The sequence below is a fragment of the Crocodylus siamensis genome, chromosome 9 (genome assembly GCF_052110815.1).
Source record: "Crocodylus siamensis isolate JL-2025a chromosome 9, ASM5211081v1, whole genome shotgun sequence".
In the NCBI taxonomy this organism is placed as follows: Eukaryota; Metazoa; Chordata; order Crocodylia; family Crocodylidae; genus Crocodylus; species Crocodylus siamensis.
Genome location: NC_143403.1, coordinates 49,522,350 through 49,539,451, shown reverse-complemented (window position 1 = coordinate 49,539,451; position 17,102 = coordinate 49,522,350). Strand labels below are relative to the sequence as shown.

The following is a 17,102-nucleotide window of genomic DNA, read 5'->3' as shown; positions in this document are numbered from 1 at the left end:
CTACCAGCAGCAGGCAGGAGTGTTATGGGCCTGGGAACAACTGGCCTCAGGGCAGTCTCAGCCTGGCAGCCTCCCAGATCAGCACAGGCAGTCAGGGCCTGGCACAGATGCTTGCATTTGCCTGGCCTGGCTTATTTTGCAGTTACAATATGGTCACCCCCAAGTCCCTGTATCTGACATGTGACTATGGCAGCCCTGACCTTTGGGGTCAGACTCCTGCTTCATCTGGTGCTCTGGCATCTCCCACACCTCTTGTTGTGCTATGTTTCCCTAGCCAAGTTACCGTCCCCCACTTTTCTTGCCACTTGCACAAGTGTGAGCCAGGAAAGGGGCCAGTTCATAGATAGATTGTTACTTTGTTAGGGGCTGGAAGGGACCCTGCAAGATCATCAGGTCCAGCCCCCCTGCAATAGGCAGGGAAGTCAGCTGGGGTCAGATGCCTCCAGCGAGGTGACCATTCAGTCTCCTCTTGAAGATTTCCAGGGTAGGTGATTGCACCACTTCTGGGGGGAGTTTATTCCACAGTCTGGACACTTTAAATAAGTTTTTTCTAGTGTTAAACTTGAAATGGTCTTCCAGGAGTTTGTGGCCATTACTCCTGGTTTTCCCCAAGGGTACCTTGGTGAACAGTTGTTCACCGAGCCCTTGATGTATTCCCCTGATGTAGCAGTAAGCTGCTACCAAGTCCCCTCTCAGCCTTCTCTTTTTCAGGCTGAAGAGGCCCAAGTCTCTCAGCCTGTCCTTGTATGGCTTGCTTTCCAAGTCTCTGATCATACAAGTGGCTCTTCTCTGGACTCCCTCAAGCTTTTCCACATCCTTATAGAAGTGTGGCTCCCAGAACTGGACACAGTACTCCAGCTGCAGTCTCACCAATGCTGAGTAAAGCTGAAGAATCACTTCCTTGGTCTGGCTTGAGATGCATCGGTTGATGCATGCCAGAGTATTGTTTGCCCTCCTGGCCACCGCATCACACTGACGGCTCATGTTCATGCGATGGTCAATCATTACCCCTAGTGCTAGTCAGTTTGGTGCCACCGAATCTGTAAATATGTTGGGGATTGTTCATCCCCAGACAGGGCACTTTACACTTCTCAATGTTGAACTTCATCTGGTTCTGATCCGCCCAGCTTGCCAACCTGTCTAGGTCTGTCTGTAACAGCAGCCTATCTTCAAGCATGACTATGCTCCCCCGTAGTTTGGTGTCATCCACAGGCTTGGCCAGTGAGCTCTTTACCCCCACATCCAATCATTGATAAAGATGCTGAATAGCACTGGACCAAGCACGGATCCCCGAGGGATACCACTGACCACCTCCCACCAGGACAACACAGATCTGTGCATTAGAACTGTCTGGGTCCTACCCCACAGCCAGCTTCCTACACACCTCACTGTCAAGCAGTTAAGCCCACAATCCTTTAATTTTCCCATGCATCATGGGATATCAGATCAAAGGTCTTTTGGAAGTCTAGGTATACTATGTCGACCTCCTCTCTCTTATCCAGGTGGCAAGTTACCTGATCGAAGGAGGAGATGAAATTGGTAAAACAAGAGCTGCCCACAATGAAGCCATGCTGGCTGTCATTCAGAATCCTACTTCTGCAAGCCTATTGCACATAGACTCCTTAATGAATTTTTCCAGGATTTTCCTTGGGATAGGGAATTCCTTTGCTCCTCAAATTCCTGAATTTTAGAAGACCTCAGACACCACTCATTCCCCCCATCCCAGCCTTCCCCTCAGGAAGGAGCCAACTGAGAAACACCAGGCCCTGTGAGGCTAGTGAGAGGGAACAGCAGACATCTACTCCAAGCCAACTGGGCTCCCTGGTGACCTACCTCTTGCCTCTGTAAGGAGCACGGAGCAGAGGAGCAGAGTAGGCAGAGGCATCACAGAGAGCACATGGACAGACTCACATTTACAAAACCATGCAATAATCTCATACACATGATGCATTCACATGTGTACCTGCAACACACATGCCAACACACGAGTATGCATGTGCGCACACACACACACACACACACATATTCATAGACACACATAGGCACATGCACATACCAGTCCACAGGCACAAATCCACGCACATTGTATATACAGGTGAGTACATGGCAACCCACAGACAAATTCACGCACACACGTGACCACATGCAGATACAGACACAGAGACACAAAGTCACATGCATATACTTACATACACATATCTGCACATGTAAAGTGGCATGCACCCATGCAGACAGACATTCATAGTAACATTCATGCATTCCCACGTGCCTGCCCACATATGTGGCACATTCACATATAAATATTTACACCTGTTCACCTATAGATTCATACACATCTATGCATGCACAAGCACACATGTGTATGCAGCCATGCATGCACACAAAGGTATGTACACATGGAGCCAGTGTCACTTTTCAGCTCCCAGACTAATGCCTTTCCTCTACTTTCCCAGAAGCTTTCCCTTTGTTTTACGTGACTCATTACCATGTCATTACCTTGCTGGGCTGGCACAGGCCTGCAGCACCAGTAACATTAAGTCTCCTGGTTGGAGGATGAGAGAAGAAATCTACAGCCTTGTTGTTCCTGCTGCTGAAAATCAATACAAGTGCCAAGTGCCAGGAAGTGTCTGACATGGAGCTCTTTAATGGACTGGGAAGAGGCGGGAGAAGGGATGACTGGGAGGGGAGTGCAGGGAGAAAGATACAGTACAGGGGAGGCTAGTTGCTGCACAGACATACAAAGAAAGACAGCCCAAGCCCTGAACACTGTCCAAGCTCTATAGAGAAGGCAAAGGGAAGATTTTTATTTCAGTGGGTCCCTGAGACCAAGGAGAAGGGAAGTGGCCAAGTTACCACCTTCTATGAAGTTCATAGAATCACAAAAGCCGGGCTGCAAGGGACCTTGTAGATCTTCACGTTCAACCCCCTGCCTGAGCAGGAGAAAAATTGGGCTCAGATGACTCCAGCCAGGTAGGCATCAAGTCTCTTCTTAAAGACCCCCAGGGTAGGAGCCAGCACCACTTCCCTTGGAAGTTGGCTCCAGATCCTAGCCGCCCTGACTGTGAAATAGTTCTTGCAGATGTCTAATCTAAACCTACTCTCCAACAACTTGTGGCCGTTATTCCTTGTTATGCCAGGGGGTGCTAGGGGAAACAAGATCTCACCCAAACCCTTCTGGTCCCCCCTAGTGAGTTTATAGACTGTCACCAGGTCCCCCTTCAGCCTTCGCTTGTGAAGGCTGAACAGCTTCAGGTCCCGCAGTCTCTCATTGTAGGGTCTGCCCTGTTGTTCCCGGATCAGGCAGGTGGCCCTCCTCTGGACCCTCTCAATGTTGTCCACATCCCTCCTGAAGTGGGGCGCACAGAACTGGACACAGTACTCCAGCTGTGGCCTGACCAGCATCGCATAGAGGGGGAGGATCACCTCCATGGCCCTACTTGAGATGCACCTGTGGATGCATGCAAGGTCCAGTTAGCCCTGCCAACCGTGACCTCGCATTGTCAGCCCATGTTCATCTTGGAGTCAATAATGACTCCAAGATCCCTTTCTGCCTCTATGCTCTCAAGAAGGAAGTTTCCCATCTTATAAGTGTGCTGCTGGTTACTACTGCCCAAGTGCAGCACCCTGCACTTGTCAGTATTGAAACACATCCTGTTTTTGCTAGCCCACCCCTGTAACCTATCCAGATCTTGCAGCAGTCTTTCCCTCCCTACTAGCGTGCTCACCTCACCCCAAATGTTGGTATCATCAGCAAATTTAAACAGGTTGCTTTTCACCCCATTGTCCAAATCGCTGATAAAGAAATTGAACAGCGTAGCCCAAAGACCGAGCCCTGGGGGACTCCACTGCCCACTTCTCCCCAGGTCAAATATGACCCGTCCACCACCACCCTCTGAATACAAGCCTTCAGCCAATCTGCAATCCGTCTGACTGTAGGTATCAATGTCACAGTCGCCTAGTTTTTTAATGAGGATGGGGTGGGAGACAGTGTCAAAGGCCTTGCTGAAGTCTAGAAAGACTACATCCACGGCGACACCTTCATCCAATGCTTTTGTGACCTGCTCATAAAAGGCAATCAGGTTGGTCTGACATGACCTGCCCCTAATGAAACTGTGCTGGTTGCCCTTGAGCATCATCCCTGAAGTCGGCCCATCACAGATGTGCTCCTTGATGATCTTCTCAAACAGTTTCCCTAGGATTGAGGTAAGACTGATGGGCCTGTAGTTGCCCGGGTCCTCCCTCCTCCCTTTTTTAAAGATGGGGACCACGTTGGCTATCTTCCAGTCATCTGGCACCTGGCCCAAGCACCACGAGCACTCGTAAAGCCATGCCAAGGGCCCTGCAATAACCCCTGCTAGCTCCCTCAACACCCTGGGGTGGAGAGCATCTGGACCCGCTGATTTGAATATGTCCAGCCCCTCCAGAGGCTCGCTAACCCGGTCCTCCCCAACCTGAGGTCTGGAGGCGTTCCCCTTGAGTCTGTCTTGCATCATGGTGGGGAAGTCCCGGTCCCTGCACAAGAAAACAGAGGTGAAGAATTTGTTAAAGAGGTCTGCTTTCTCCTCTGGCGCAACCACCAGATTGCCCAGAGGATCTTGCAGGGGCCCCACATTACCCGGTGCTTTCTTCATCCTCCCTATATATTTGAAAAAGGACTTTCTATTATCTTTGATTTTGGACGCAAGTCCTCGCTCTATGTCCACCTTAGCTTTCTTGACAGCCCCCCTACAGGCCCGAGCAGAGGAGGTATACTCCTCTTTGGAGATAGCATTCCCCTTCCACTGGTTGTACGCCGCCTTTTTGGCAATCAGGCATTCCCATACACCCTTGGTGAGCCAGGGGGGCTTTTGGGCACTCTTGCCCCCCTTGCTTTTTGTTGGGATGGTCACCCCTTGGGCCCTGGGTATCGTCTCCTTAAGGATCGACCACTCATCTTGGGCACTGAGCTCCCCTGCTCTCAGGAACCCCAGCGCCTCTCCCACTAATCTCCTCAACTTGTTGAAGTTGGCCCTCTTGAAGTCTAGGGCTACTGCCTTGCTGCAGGCCCTTGACACCCTGCGCTGGATGGTGAATTCCAGCAAGCGATGATCGTTATCGCCCAGGTGGTCAAGAACCTGGAGGCCCCTTACCAGGTCATCGCCTGTGGCCAGGACCAGGTTCAACAGGGCGTTTCCTCTGGTGGGACTGTGTACCTCCTGAATTAAGTGGAGGTCCTGTATCTTGGCCAGGAACCTCCTGGAAGGGTCTGACTTGGCTGACTGTTCCTCCCAGCAGATGTCTGGGTAATTAAAATCACCCATGACAACTACATCCCTTGCCTTAAGAGCCTCTGCAAGATGGCCCGAAAATTCCCAGTCCAGCTCCTCCCTTTGGCTGGGGGGTCTGTAGTAGACCCCCACCGTTAGATCCCTCTCCTCATGGCCCTGTTGTATCTTGACCCAGAGCACTTCAGCTTGCCCCTCTGACCCCATTTTGCTGGCAGAGGTTGTGTATTGCTCCTTGACATATAGTGCCACACCCCCGCCTTTCCTTCCTTCTGTATCCCGCCTGTAAAGCCTATAGCCCCTAATGCTAACTGCCCAGTCGTGGGATGAATCCTACCATGTTTCTGCAAGCCCTATTATGTCTGGGTCTGAACTGGGTATTCTGAGGGCGAGTTCCTCCTGTTTACTCCCCATACTACGAGCATTGGTATATAGGCATTTAAGGCCTTGCCTAGCTGCGTGTGCCACCCCCCGATTTGGGAGACTGTCTGGACCCCTGTTTCTTACCTGGGCACTCCTTGCATTTTTTACCTGTCTTGCTCAGGTGGTATCTCCTTGTCTTCCTGTGGCCCCCTCCCCCTATGAGGCTAGTTTATAGCTTACCGTACGAGATCAGCCAACCTGGAAGAGAAGACACGCTTGCCTTTAGGAGAGAGGTGAAGCCCATCCCACCCCAGCAAGTCCCCCGCTCGAAAGCATGCGTTATTATCTAGGAACCCAAGGCCTGCCTGGTGGCACCAACTGCGTACGCGCCGGTTGACCTCGCCAATGCAGGCCTCGTGTCACCATCCCTGCCTGCTCACTGGAAGAAGAAAGGAGAATATCACCTGCACCCCCATCTCCTTAAGCTTGTCCCCCAGAGCCTTGAAATCCTTCACAATGCGGTCAGGGTTGCCCCTGGCCACGTCATTCGTTCCCAATGTTCTTTTCCACTTGTGAGGTCACTGTGGAGTTGGCTGTTTAGTCAAGCCAGTCAACTGCATTTCCCAACCTTCCTTCCCATTGGGATAATACGCTCTTGTGCCCTTAATGTGGCCTCTTTAAGGGGCAGCCAAACTCCCCTGGACTCCTTTACCCCTTGGACTTGCCTCCCATGGGATCCTGCCCATCAGTTCTCTATGGTGTCTGAGTTTTCAGCACATCCACTCCTGGTCCAGGCAATTCCGTCTTCAGCCCTGCAGGTTCAAGACTCCAACCCTGGCAACTCCACAGTGTCATCTCAGGACAAACAGGGGCATCAGCAGCAGGGCACAGCCCCACCCTGACCTCCAGGGGCTCTGCAGAAGAGGGGAATTTGGTTTGCTGGACCAAGGACAAGGTCTGGATGGTGATGTGCTGAGGGACAAGAATCTTCTGGCAACTAAGATCAAGCCATTGTCTCCCATCCCGAGGGTGATTCAACAGCTAACAGATGGTGGCAGCTCCCACTTAAGACATGAGCTAGGCAAGGGGTGGCCTTGGATCAAAGGGCCTGTATTGCACTGCCTGTCCCTTGGGCCACCCTGCAGCCTGCTCCCTTTGCCCTGAGTCTGGTGAATGACTGATGGATGACCTGGAATGAGATGCAAAGTGAAAGCTACCTCTCCTGCTGTTGCCCACCAGCGGCTTGTTTGCTGTGACTGATAGGCCTCATTAGGCCCTTGTCACTAGGGAAACAGATGGCACTGGCAGCCTTGAGCAGGGCCTTAAAGACAATCAAATAACACTGAGCTGCTGAGCAACTCCAGTGCTGAGGATGAAGAGAGAGCGATGAGCAGGATGGGGGAGGGGACAGGTGGGGCCAGAGGTGGGAAGCAAGGGATGTGGGCTCACCAGTGAACCTGAGGGTGAGGTAAGCCTGGACGCCATGCTTCCCTGGTCCTGCCTGGCTGCAAAGGGAATGAAGGGACAGGTGTTGCCCGTTAGCATGGACAGAGCGAGGCACATCCAGTGTTTGGCACTTCTTGCTTTTACAACCAGACTTCTCCCTACCCCACTACACCTGTCCTTCCTGTGTACCCAGCACTGCACCCAGGTCCCTCTGGGCTCCCTGCCCTGTGGATTCCCACCCACCCTGGTCCCCAGCCCTGACTGACTCTGCAAGAGCATCTCACTGTCACTCCTAGCGTGCTCCAGACTCTCACTGCCCATAGGCCATATTCCTGCTTCCAGCCCTTACCCAGGCCTCCACCCATCTCCCCTGTGTGCTCCCTCTGCTGTACTATCTTCCATCTGGACCCTTTTGGCTGCACCAACTGCTCACCCTCACACCCCAAGCTATCCCAGCTTCTTGCACTCCAAGGTGTTTAGAGGTTGCCAATCAGGGCATTTGCTTAGGGCTGATTAATGAGGTTCATTTGCCTTCCTCCTGGTGAATATGGCTAACCTTCTCCCCAGTCTATGCCATGGAAATGGGGCCCTAGGAGCTGGACCCCTGCCCTTCTACCAGCCTGCTTGGAACCCCTGGGCCTCCCTGGTGGCTTCTCCCTCTGCTCTGACAGGGACTGCAAGGCAAGAACACAGTCCATGGTCCAGAGCCAGGACACTGTGGGGAATGGCTGGGATTTCACATGGGGCTGCTGCTGGTACTGAAGTCAGCTCCTCATGAGCAGGTGAAGCAGATACGATCATGGTGACAGCTCATGCCACTAATGTATTCATCCTAGGGCACACTGTGCTTTAGCCTTTGAATTTTTCATGTTGCTGGGAGGCTGAGAAACTTGTAAGAATCTGACTTGAGGGAAGTCTGACCTGGGCAGTGAGTTCAGAGGGGTATTATCCTTACTTGCTAGGCCAGTGCAGGATGAATCTGTATACAGGCTCTTCTACTTGTGCCTGCCTGGTGGCAAGAGGCAAGAGGCTCCAGGGAGTGGGGAAGACTCCTTCCCTGGCTCATATAATTTTTGTCCTTTGGAATTATCTCTGAAGCTTGGACCAGGCATGAACAGACTATTAGTAATATCACGGTAATACCCCACTGGATTAGAAATTGTACATACATCCTCCCTGCCTTCCACAGCTTACAATCAAGGTTCACTAGCTGGGCAAAAAGAGGACTGCTATCCCCAGGTTGCAGAGGTAAAATTGAGGAACTGGAGGGATCCAGACACCTGCCCAATGGCCCTGGAAAGTGTCTACGGTACAGTCAGGATCTGAATCCAGATCTCTGGGCCCCAGTCGAATACCTTAGTCATATGGCCACACCTCAGATTGTGGTGGCTTTGCAGGATTACAGCCCATATGGATGGGTTCCTCAAAGCTGAACATAACTCAGATTAACACTGGGTGAGTGAATGGGGCCAGATCACAGCACTAACACAGTGTTTGATAATGTTATCATAGAAGTCATAGAATCATAGAATAATAGAAAATTAGGGTTGGAAGGGACCTCAGCAGGTAATCTAGTTCAACCCCTATCTTAAAGACCATCTCCAGCTATGTCATCCCACTCAAGTCTTTGTCTAGCCTGGTCCTAAAAACCTCCAAGGATGCAGATTCCACAACACCTCTGGATTACTTGTTCCAGGGCTTTCCTACTGTCCTAGTGAGAAAGTTTTCCCTGATACCTAACCTAAACTTCCCTTGCTGCAACTTGAGACCATTGCTCCTTGTTCGGTCTGCCACCACTGAGAACAGTCTAGCTCAAGGGTGGGCAAAATATGGCCCACGGGCTGGATTCAGGCTGTCAACTGATTATATCCAGCCTGTGGGTGGGTGGCTGTAAAGTCATGGGATCTGGCCTGCAGGAAGCCAGTGGCTCTGGCTGCTGCATTGTGCCAGGCAGATGGGCATGTCCTGGCCCTGTCCATAGCTTACATCAACTCACACACCAGCAGCAGTGCCACATGGGCTCTGGCATCAACTTTGCATGCTGCCGACAGGTCCCAGGTGGGGAATGGGGTGTCTATCCAGGTGCTCAGCTGATGTTGCTGCATCAGCACATCAGCTGCAGTCCCAGGTGGTCCCCCCAGTCCCCACTGGGAACTTGCCGGCAGCATCCACAGCTGATGCCAGTGCCTGCATGGTGCTACTTCCAGTGTGCACAGAGGGAGCTGATGCAAGCTGCAAACAGGGCAAAATATCGTGGATTGGGGCATGTGGGGACAGTTTGGGTTGGGAGGAGAGAGAGAGATGTGGCCCATGAGAGGACATCAAAGTCATTCAGTGGCTGTCCAGCCAAAATATATTTGCCCACCCTGGTCTAGCTCCATCCTGTTTGGAACCACTCTTCGTGTAGCTGAAGGTTGCTATTAAATCCCTTCTCGGTTTTCTCTTCTCCAGACTAAATAAGCAAAGCTCCCTCGGCCTCTCCTCATAAGTCACGAGGAGTCACCAAGGGGCACTAAAATACCTGGACTTACACACTTCTTTGTGTGAGCAAATGTTTAGTGTTCAGAAGATACACTGTGTTGTTTTTTTTCTGAGTTAGGTACAATGTGTGTGTGTGTGTGCGTGCACATGAGTGTGTTTGTGTGTGTGTGTGCATATTTGTATATGTGTGTATGCATGTGTGCAGAGGAAGTTTGAGGACAAAAGGAACTCTGTAATCCAAAGGAAAGATTGTTCTCTCCTTTGGGCTCCAGTTGATTCTGGTTTCAGGCTCACTTTTTAATTACACAGAGACCAGAAAGGAGGTGTGAATCTCCTAATACACATACACACACACAGAGTCTCTTTGCTGAAACTTTTTAAAGAGCCAAAGAGGTTAATCCTTAGCAAAGATGCAAAATAGATAAATCTAGGAGAAAGCAGCAAGAGGAATAAGAGATGATAGAAGGTTGATGTGGGGAGCTAGAAAGAGAAAGGAAGGAGTCATTGGTCAGGAGAGATGGAGAATAACAGAATGGGGTTGGGGGAGTACTGGTGAGCAAGGGATGAGAAAGGAGATGTGAGTGGGGATGGGGTGGCTGGGAGCAGATGGAGCTGTGCAGGACAGGAGAAGAGGGTCAGCATGAAAGAGTCCATATGATGTTTTCAAACTTACTTCCTCTGGCTGCACTGAAGTGGGCTCTGCACAACATAGACCATTCCCGCCCCTAAGCAACAAAGACCTGAGGTTGCCAGATGGGCTGGGGTGCCAAGCCCAGCCCAGCCTGTGTATATAGGACTGTTCCACCACAGGGAAATGATCATCTTCTCTCTCTATGGCCTCTGGGTCCCAGTTTTCATAGGGCCCTTCCAAGTTCCAGTTGGGTTTGAACTGAGAAGGCAAAGCTTATATAGCACTGAGAGCTCCCTGAGTGACACATGGGGACAGACCATATCGGGGGGCAGGGCCCAGAGTCATTGTTCTTTATGAGCAGCTGGCTGATGGGAAACATTTTGAGGGGCAGGACATGCTTCCCTGAGCTTAACAGCCTGTGCACAGTGCCAGGCTCCTCCCCACCACACTGCGCTCAGGTGCTGTGTGCAGCCCGAGGGCCAGCTCAGGACAGCAGCCCCAGTGACTTCAGCCCTTCGTTTAGTATTCAGAACGCATGTTCCTGAAAAGTCACTGCACAGCAAGATATTTCACCATGCATCAGTGCATAGGGTTGGAGGCACCAGCTTCTTCCCTGCACAGACACACACACACAAAACCATCTGCTAGAAACACATCTGCATAGAAAATATCTATCTACCTAATAAGCTAGCTGTCCACCCAAGGGCATACTCCCCATCCATTTTCTATAATGACCATCGCTGTAGTACTGTGTGCTAGCTTTGTTCCTTCGGAGGGCCTCCTTCTTCATCTTATTATATTCTCCTATTCCCACCAGCTGCCGTATGTTGAATAAACTAGAAGCCCTGTGTCTCTGACACTGGTTTGCTAAGACTTCAGCAAAATCTTGGATCAACAAGGCCTCAGCATCTAGCATTCTCCCTCCCCTTTCATCCCATCCTCCTTAGCTTAATGAAGTTCTAACCAATTTCCCCCTTCTCTCTCCCTTGCTAGAAGGTGATAAACATCAAGATAAGATAATAGTAGGCCCAGCAGGGCTGCCAAAAACTATAATGAGCAGGGAGTTTCAAGGCCTTTGCAGATCACACTTGGACAATGATACATCAAGTGAAGCTTCTTCCAGGAAGACAGGGAGGTGTAACAATGAGGTGACAACTAATTGGTACACATATCCAGTAATGAAATAGGGTGCACCTACATGGGTATGTATGGTGATGGGTAATTGGTTTCCTATTAGAGTCTGATTTGTTTCTATAGTTATTCAATATATAACAAAGGTATAAAAGATGTTTCTGTTCTCTCTCACTTTGGACATGTTAACTCCTGTGCACTTTCCATCTGCCAGCTGGTCTGATCTACCAGATAGCACTGATTAAAAACTCTATTTATATGGACAGTGTTGCTTCTTTATGTTCAACAGTACTCTGGGCACCAAACCAGGGATGAAACCAAACCAGGGAGGGCTGAGGACCAGTCAACCCTGTCACTCAACAGCAGACTCTTCTGGTGTACTTGTGACATATTCTACTGACCCACAACACCAAGGTGCCAAGTTCCCCTCACTTCCCCCTCCCCAGGTGTGCAGATATGGGATGCATGCCCAAGGTCTTGTAGATCTACATAGAAAACCTGGAGGTGTTTCAGTATAGAAAGAGGACAGTGCCATGGGCAGAGAAAGGGCTTGTCACAGGGAAGTAGTGTATCAGAGCATTGGAGACATCCTGAATCCTGAGTCATTTGAAATTCAGCTGCCTTAAGTACTGACTGGAGGAAACAGTCCTGCCCTAGCTGGAAGTGGGCTTGGTGGCTCTAAGTTTGCAAATGGGACAGGCAGTGAAGAGATGGGGAAAGGGAATGTCGTAAGGATATCATATGGTAGGCAGCAAGTCTGTATGTGTTGCCATCCATGATGTGCAGTGCCTCAGTCCTCAATTCCCCTGCAAGAAGTCTCTCAGATGAGGAGGCTTGCCTCCTTACTAGCATGGGGCCAGTTCTTCGTCTTCACTGAAAGAGAGCCATGGAGGGACAGCTCGGAGACCTCAGTGCTTAGGAATGAAGGCTGCCACCTCTCACCCAGAGGGAAGGGTTTGGTGATGCTCTGCAGTCCAGATATCAGTGACCCTGCCTCCCAGGAGCAGAGGAGCAGCTTCCATACAGTGTGCTGCTCTCCATGGTTCTGACAACTGCCCAGACTGTGCCTGAGCCTGAGGCACTGGGCCAGGACAGAGATAGGGAACATGGAGGGCGTTGCTGCTGCCATGGGGAGCAGGCGGGCTGGAGCACGTGGCGTTCTCAGTGGCAGGAGGCAGAGGTGGTGAGGCAGGCCTGCTCCTGCTGTAGAAAGGGATGCCCCAAAGTCTCATCTCAAAATAGGGATCCAAATAGGAATACAGCACTATTAAGATTGCTCCTGTGAGGACCACAGCCCTATCAGCACAACCCTGGGGGCCCAGGGACTGTAGGAGGGGAGCTGTGTGTTCCTCCCCATGCCAGCCTCAGCCGTCCCTGCACAGGGGAACCTGAGGCACTCACTAAGAACACAGGACTCAGTGGCTCCTAGCAGCTTTAAGCCTGGTATAACGAGTCAGGAGGTCCCCTACCTCTCCCTGGGGCAAGATGTCTCCTTGTGATCACAGGGTCTCCAGTTCTCCTGCTGCCCAAGGAACTCCTTCCCTCACTGCCAGGAGTTATACAGCTTTGGGGTACAATCCTATCTCTTCACTGAGTGTCCTTCTCTCTGTGCTGAGTCTGAGAGCTGGATGTACAGCAGTGGTGGATCACTGACAGTGAGAGGCTTAGATACTAGGCCTGTGTGAAATTTTGACAAGTGTTTTGTTTTGAAGCTGTTTTGATGCGTTTCAAGCTCAAAACAGTGAAATTGAAATGAAACGAAAGGCTTCAAAACAGCTTTGGAATGAAATGAGGGCACACGAAACATTTTGAAAGTTTTGAAACATTTCAAGATTCAAAGTTGGGCTTGCTTGCAGCTGAACAGAAACTAAGGAGGGAGGGGGAAGAGCAGGGAAGGACTGCTCTGGTATTGACATAGAGCTCCGGCTTCGATTCCCCAGGTCTCTGATCATTCCCCAGCTCTTCCTGGGGGGCACAGGCCCTCGATCTGCATGCAGGGTTTCAGCAGGCTGCTGCTGCCAGCTGGGGCCAGTGGCAGCCACTTGGCACAGCCCCCGCCAAGTGCCAGGAAGACTGCAGTGCTGCCACTGGCTCCACCTTGCAGCGGCAGCCTGCTGAAACCCAGCACAGATCTGGGGGCCCATGCCCCCCAGGAAGAGCTGGAGGAATGATCAGAGAGCTGGGGGAAGTGATCAGAGAGCTGGGGAATTGAACAGGGGTCTGGGGAATTGAGCTGGGGCTGAGGAATGCTCAGGTCCCAGTTCCCAGTTTGATTCCCCAGCTCCCCAATCTTTCCTCTAGCTCTTCCTGGGGGGTGTGGGCCCTGGATGATGCGGGATGACAGCAGGCTGCTGCTGCCAGCTGGGGATGCCGGGGGGCTCTGGGCTATTTCCCCAGCCGGAAGCAGCAGCTTGCTGAAACCCTGTGCACAGATCTTGGAGCCATGCCTCCCCACCCCTGGGGAAGAGGTGGGGGAAGGATCAGAGAGGTGGGGGATTGAACTGGGAGCTCTGGCTGACTGGTGGAGCTGCCCCAGCTCCTGGACAGCATGCAGCACCCTGCTGAACTGTGCTGCACCCATGCGATGGTGCTGTTGCCTCATGGGTGCCAGGCAGTGGGGGCAATCCCCACTGCCCTCTGCTGCCCCGTGCTGCATGGGGGGACTCTGCCATGAGTGCTGAGAGGCCCCAGTCACCACTGCCAGTGCCAGTGAATGCGGGGCTTTTTTTTTTTTAAAGCTCCACACTTACTGGCTGTGGAGCATATGGATGACAACCTGCTGCCCCTGCTGGCTGGGCCTAGTGCCAGCATCTGAGTCTGCCTGGTGCAGCCTGAGCCGAGCACCAGGAAGAACCCAGTGCTGGTGCTGGCCCCAGCCAGCAGCGACAGCCTGCTGTGATCCTGCACACAGATTTGGGGGCCTGCACCCCCTGGGAGGGATGCAGGGCTGTACCAGACTCCTCCTGGGGGGGAGCAGGCCCCCGGATCTGCATATGGATTGACAGCAGGCTGCTGCTGCCAGCAAGTGATACTAGTTTTGCTTTGAACAGTTTGAGGTGCAGTTCCACAGAAACCCCATTCACTTATCTCCTTGAAACATGGCAGGCTTCATGCCCCCAGAAGGGGCTACTATCCCTGCAATTTTCATTCAAATCAGGCAAGAAATGACAAACTTATAGGCATTTTTGTGATTCCCCTTTATAGCCTATGGGCAACACTTCAAAATGCTTCGAAACAACATTGAAACAGCAAAATAGTTTTGACCAAATGAAAAAGAACAGTGCTTTGATACAGCAAAATGAAACACTTCCCCTTTGAAATGATGAAATGGAAGTCAAAAGGAAACGGTGCTGTTTCGAACAGCCCTATTCGATACGCACTGTATGACCTAATTTGGCTGAGCCCTGGATGCAGGGATCTGGCCTGCTCAGATTGCCTGGCGGTGTAGCCACCCTAGGCATCATGGGAGTTCTGTGCCTCCCTTTCCTTTAAGTTTCAACACCTGGCACACAAACTCCCTCCCCTCCCTTTCTCTTTGGAGCCACTGCACAGCAGATACCCCCATCTGTCACTGGGCACTTTGGGAGACCAGCCCCATAGTGTTCACTTTGTGCTGCTGGGTTACAGAGAGCAAGGGTCTGCCCTGAGCCCTGGTTGGGTATGAAGAGACTGCAGCATTTGAGACAAATTTCTGGAAGGTCCTGGGGTCACGTGCAGTAGCTATGCAGCCCCTTAAAAAGATTTTGCCTTCTGCACCCCATGCAGCCAGGGACCCTGCCCTGGTGATACCTCCCACCCAGGGCTCCTCTGAGGCCTCCACCCAGATGCAGCCCTCGGGAGGGTTGGCAGCACCCTGGCTCCCTGTCTGTGGGGATTGCCTGGGGGGGCCCCTGAGGCCTGGAGGAGGTGGGGGGGAGCAGGTGTCCCCTCCTCTGTCCCACATTTGCCCAACTTGAGTCCTTGGAGGGGCCAATGAAGGAACTCCAGTCAGAGGTTAGCAGGCTAAGGGGGCTGCTGCAGAGGATGAGATTGACGGGTACTTTCATTCTCTGCAGGATCGGACACCTAGTGGAGAGACAACATGGGAGGGACCCGATGCAGCTGAATGGAAGAAAGTCACCTCCATGGCCAGTTATCCTACTGATGAGATGACTTCCCCAGTGCAACTGGGGAACAGATATGAGGCCCTGGCAGCATTGGAGGAGAATGCAGCAGGGAAAGATGCAGCCACAACAACCATCATGCAGGTTGAGGGACAACTGGGTAGCTGGAGGAAAAGACACAGAGTCATTATGGTAGGCAATTCCTTCCTGAGAGGAATGGAGGGACCCATCTGTTGCCTGGATCCTATGGCACGGGAGGTATGCTGCCTGCCCAGAGCCTGGATCTGGGATATCACTGCAAGGATTCCTGACCTCATCCAGTCCTCCAGCTACTATCCCATGGTCCTTATCCATGTGGGCACAAATGATGTGGCCAGGAGTAGTCCAGACTGTATCATGAGTGACTGTAGGACTCTGAGGGCCAGGCTTAGGAAGTCAGGGGTGCAGGTGATCTCATCAACCACCATCAGCATCAAGATGCCTGCATCAGAAAAGTCAACCTGTGCCTCTGGAGTTGGTGCCTTCATGCAGGTTTTGGCTTCTTCCACCACAAGCCATACTTCCATGAAAGGGGTATCTTGGGACATGATGTCATGAAAAGCTTGCTGCCCAAGTTTGTGGATGACACCAAGTTATGGGACAGTGTGGCCATGCCAGAAGATTGGTTGATGATACAGGCAGACCTGAACAGGCTGGAGAGTTGGGCAGACTGGACCCAGATGAAGTTTAACACTTCCCAGTGTGAGGTGCTCTGCCTGGGGGCAAACAACTAGGCCTGTGCAAGTCGGCAGCGATCCAATCCGGCTTTGGATCCAGCTTCTTTGGATGACCATGATCCAATCCTATCCGATCTGATCTGGATCTCCAGACGGGGTTTCCGCCTCGATCCAGCTGAAGCTTTGGAGCCTCCTCGGAGATCCGGCCATAGGGTATAATGGGGAATCAGTGAAATATCTATAACTTTGTTGTTTCATGTCCTGTTTAGATAAAACTTTCAGGGATGGTAGACTCTACTGAGAGCATGAAACCTGCCAAGTTTCAAGGATATTGGTGTAGAGGTTTGGGGGAAACTGTACCCCAAATTCTTGAAAGCCAAACTCATGTCATGGCTGTATGTCACACCACAGGGGGGTGAAAACTGCCAGAGTGGTAGCTCTTACTAAGGCCACAAAACCTGCCAAGTTTCAAGAAGATTGGTATAGGGACTTGGAGGGAACTGTACCCCAAATGTTTGAAAGCAAACCTCCTATCATGGCTGTGTTACAACACAGGGGTGTCAAAACTGCAGGGGTGGTAGCTCTCACCAGGACCACAAAGCCTGCCAAGTTTCAAGGAGATAGGTGCAGAGTTTTGGGGGGAACTGCACCTCAAGCTGTGGAAAGCAAAACTCGTGCTGTGGGTAACACTGCGAGTGCTAAGGCGCAGCAGGGTGACAGCTGCAGGGATGGTAGCCCCTGCTGTGACGCCTGCCAACTGTGGAGGAGATCAGTGCAGGGGGAGTCTGGGGCCCTGCACCCCTAGCTGGTGACAGGAAAAACTGGTGCCAAGACTGTCTCTGTCTTGGGACAGTTGATTGTCTGTACTGAGTCTTTCCTCTCCTTAGCCTGGTTTTGTAGGTGCTAATTGATGTTCATTAAGTCATTATGTAGTAGCTAGCTCCTATGTACTGAGCTGGTCCCTGAG

The 17,102-nt window shown here is 51.7% G+C and overlaps 1 pseudogene across 1 annotated transcript in view; it reads left to right on the top strand.

Annotated features, from left to right (window-relative positions):
• LOC149857527 (uncharacterized) overlaps positions 1–16,358 on the top strand; it is a 73,363-nt pseudogene extending 57,005 nt beyond the window's left edge. Inside the window, exon 4 of the transcript XR_016444342.1 lies at positions 15,372–16,358. The product of XR_016444342.1 is annotated as an uncharacterized LOC149857527 (transcript). The remainder of the gene's footprint in view (positions 1–15,371) is intronic.
• The last annotated feature ends 744 nt before the right edge of the window (positions 16,359–17,102 follow it).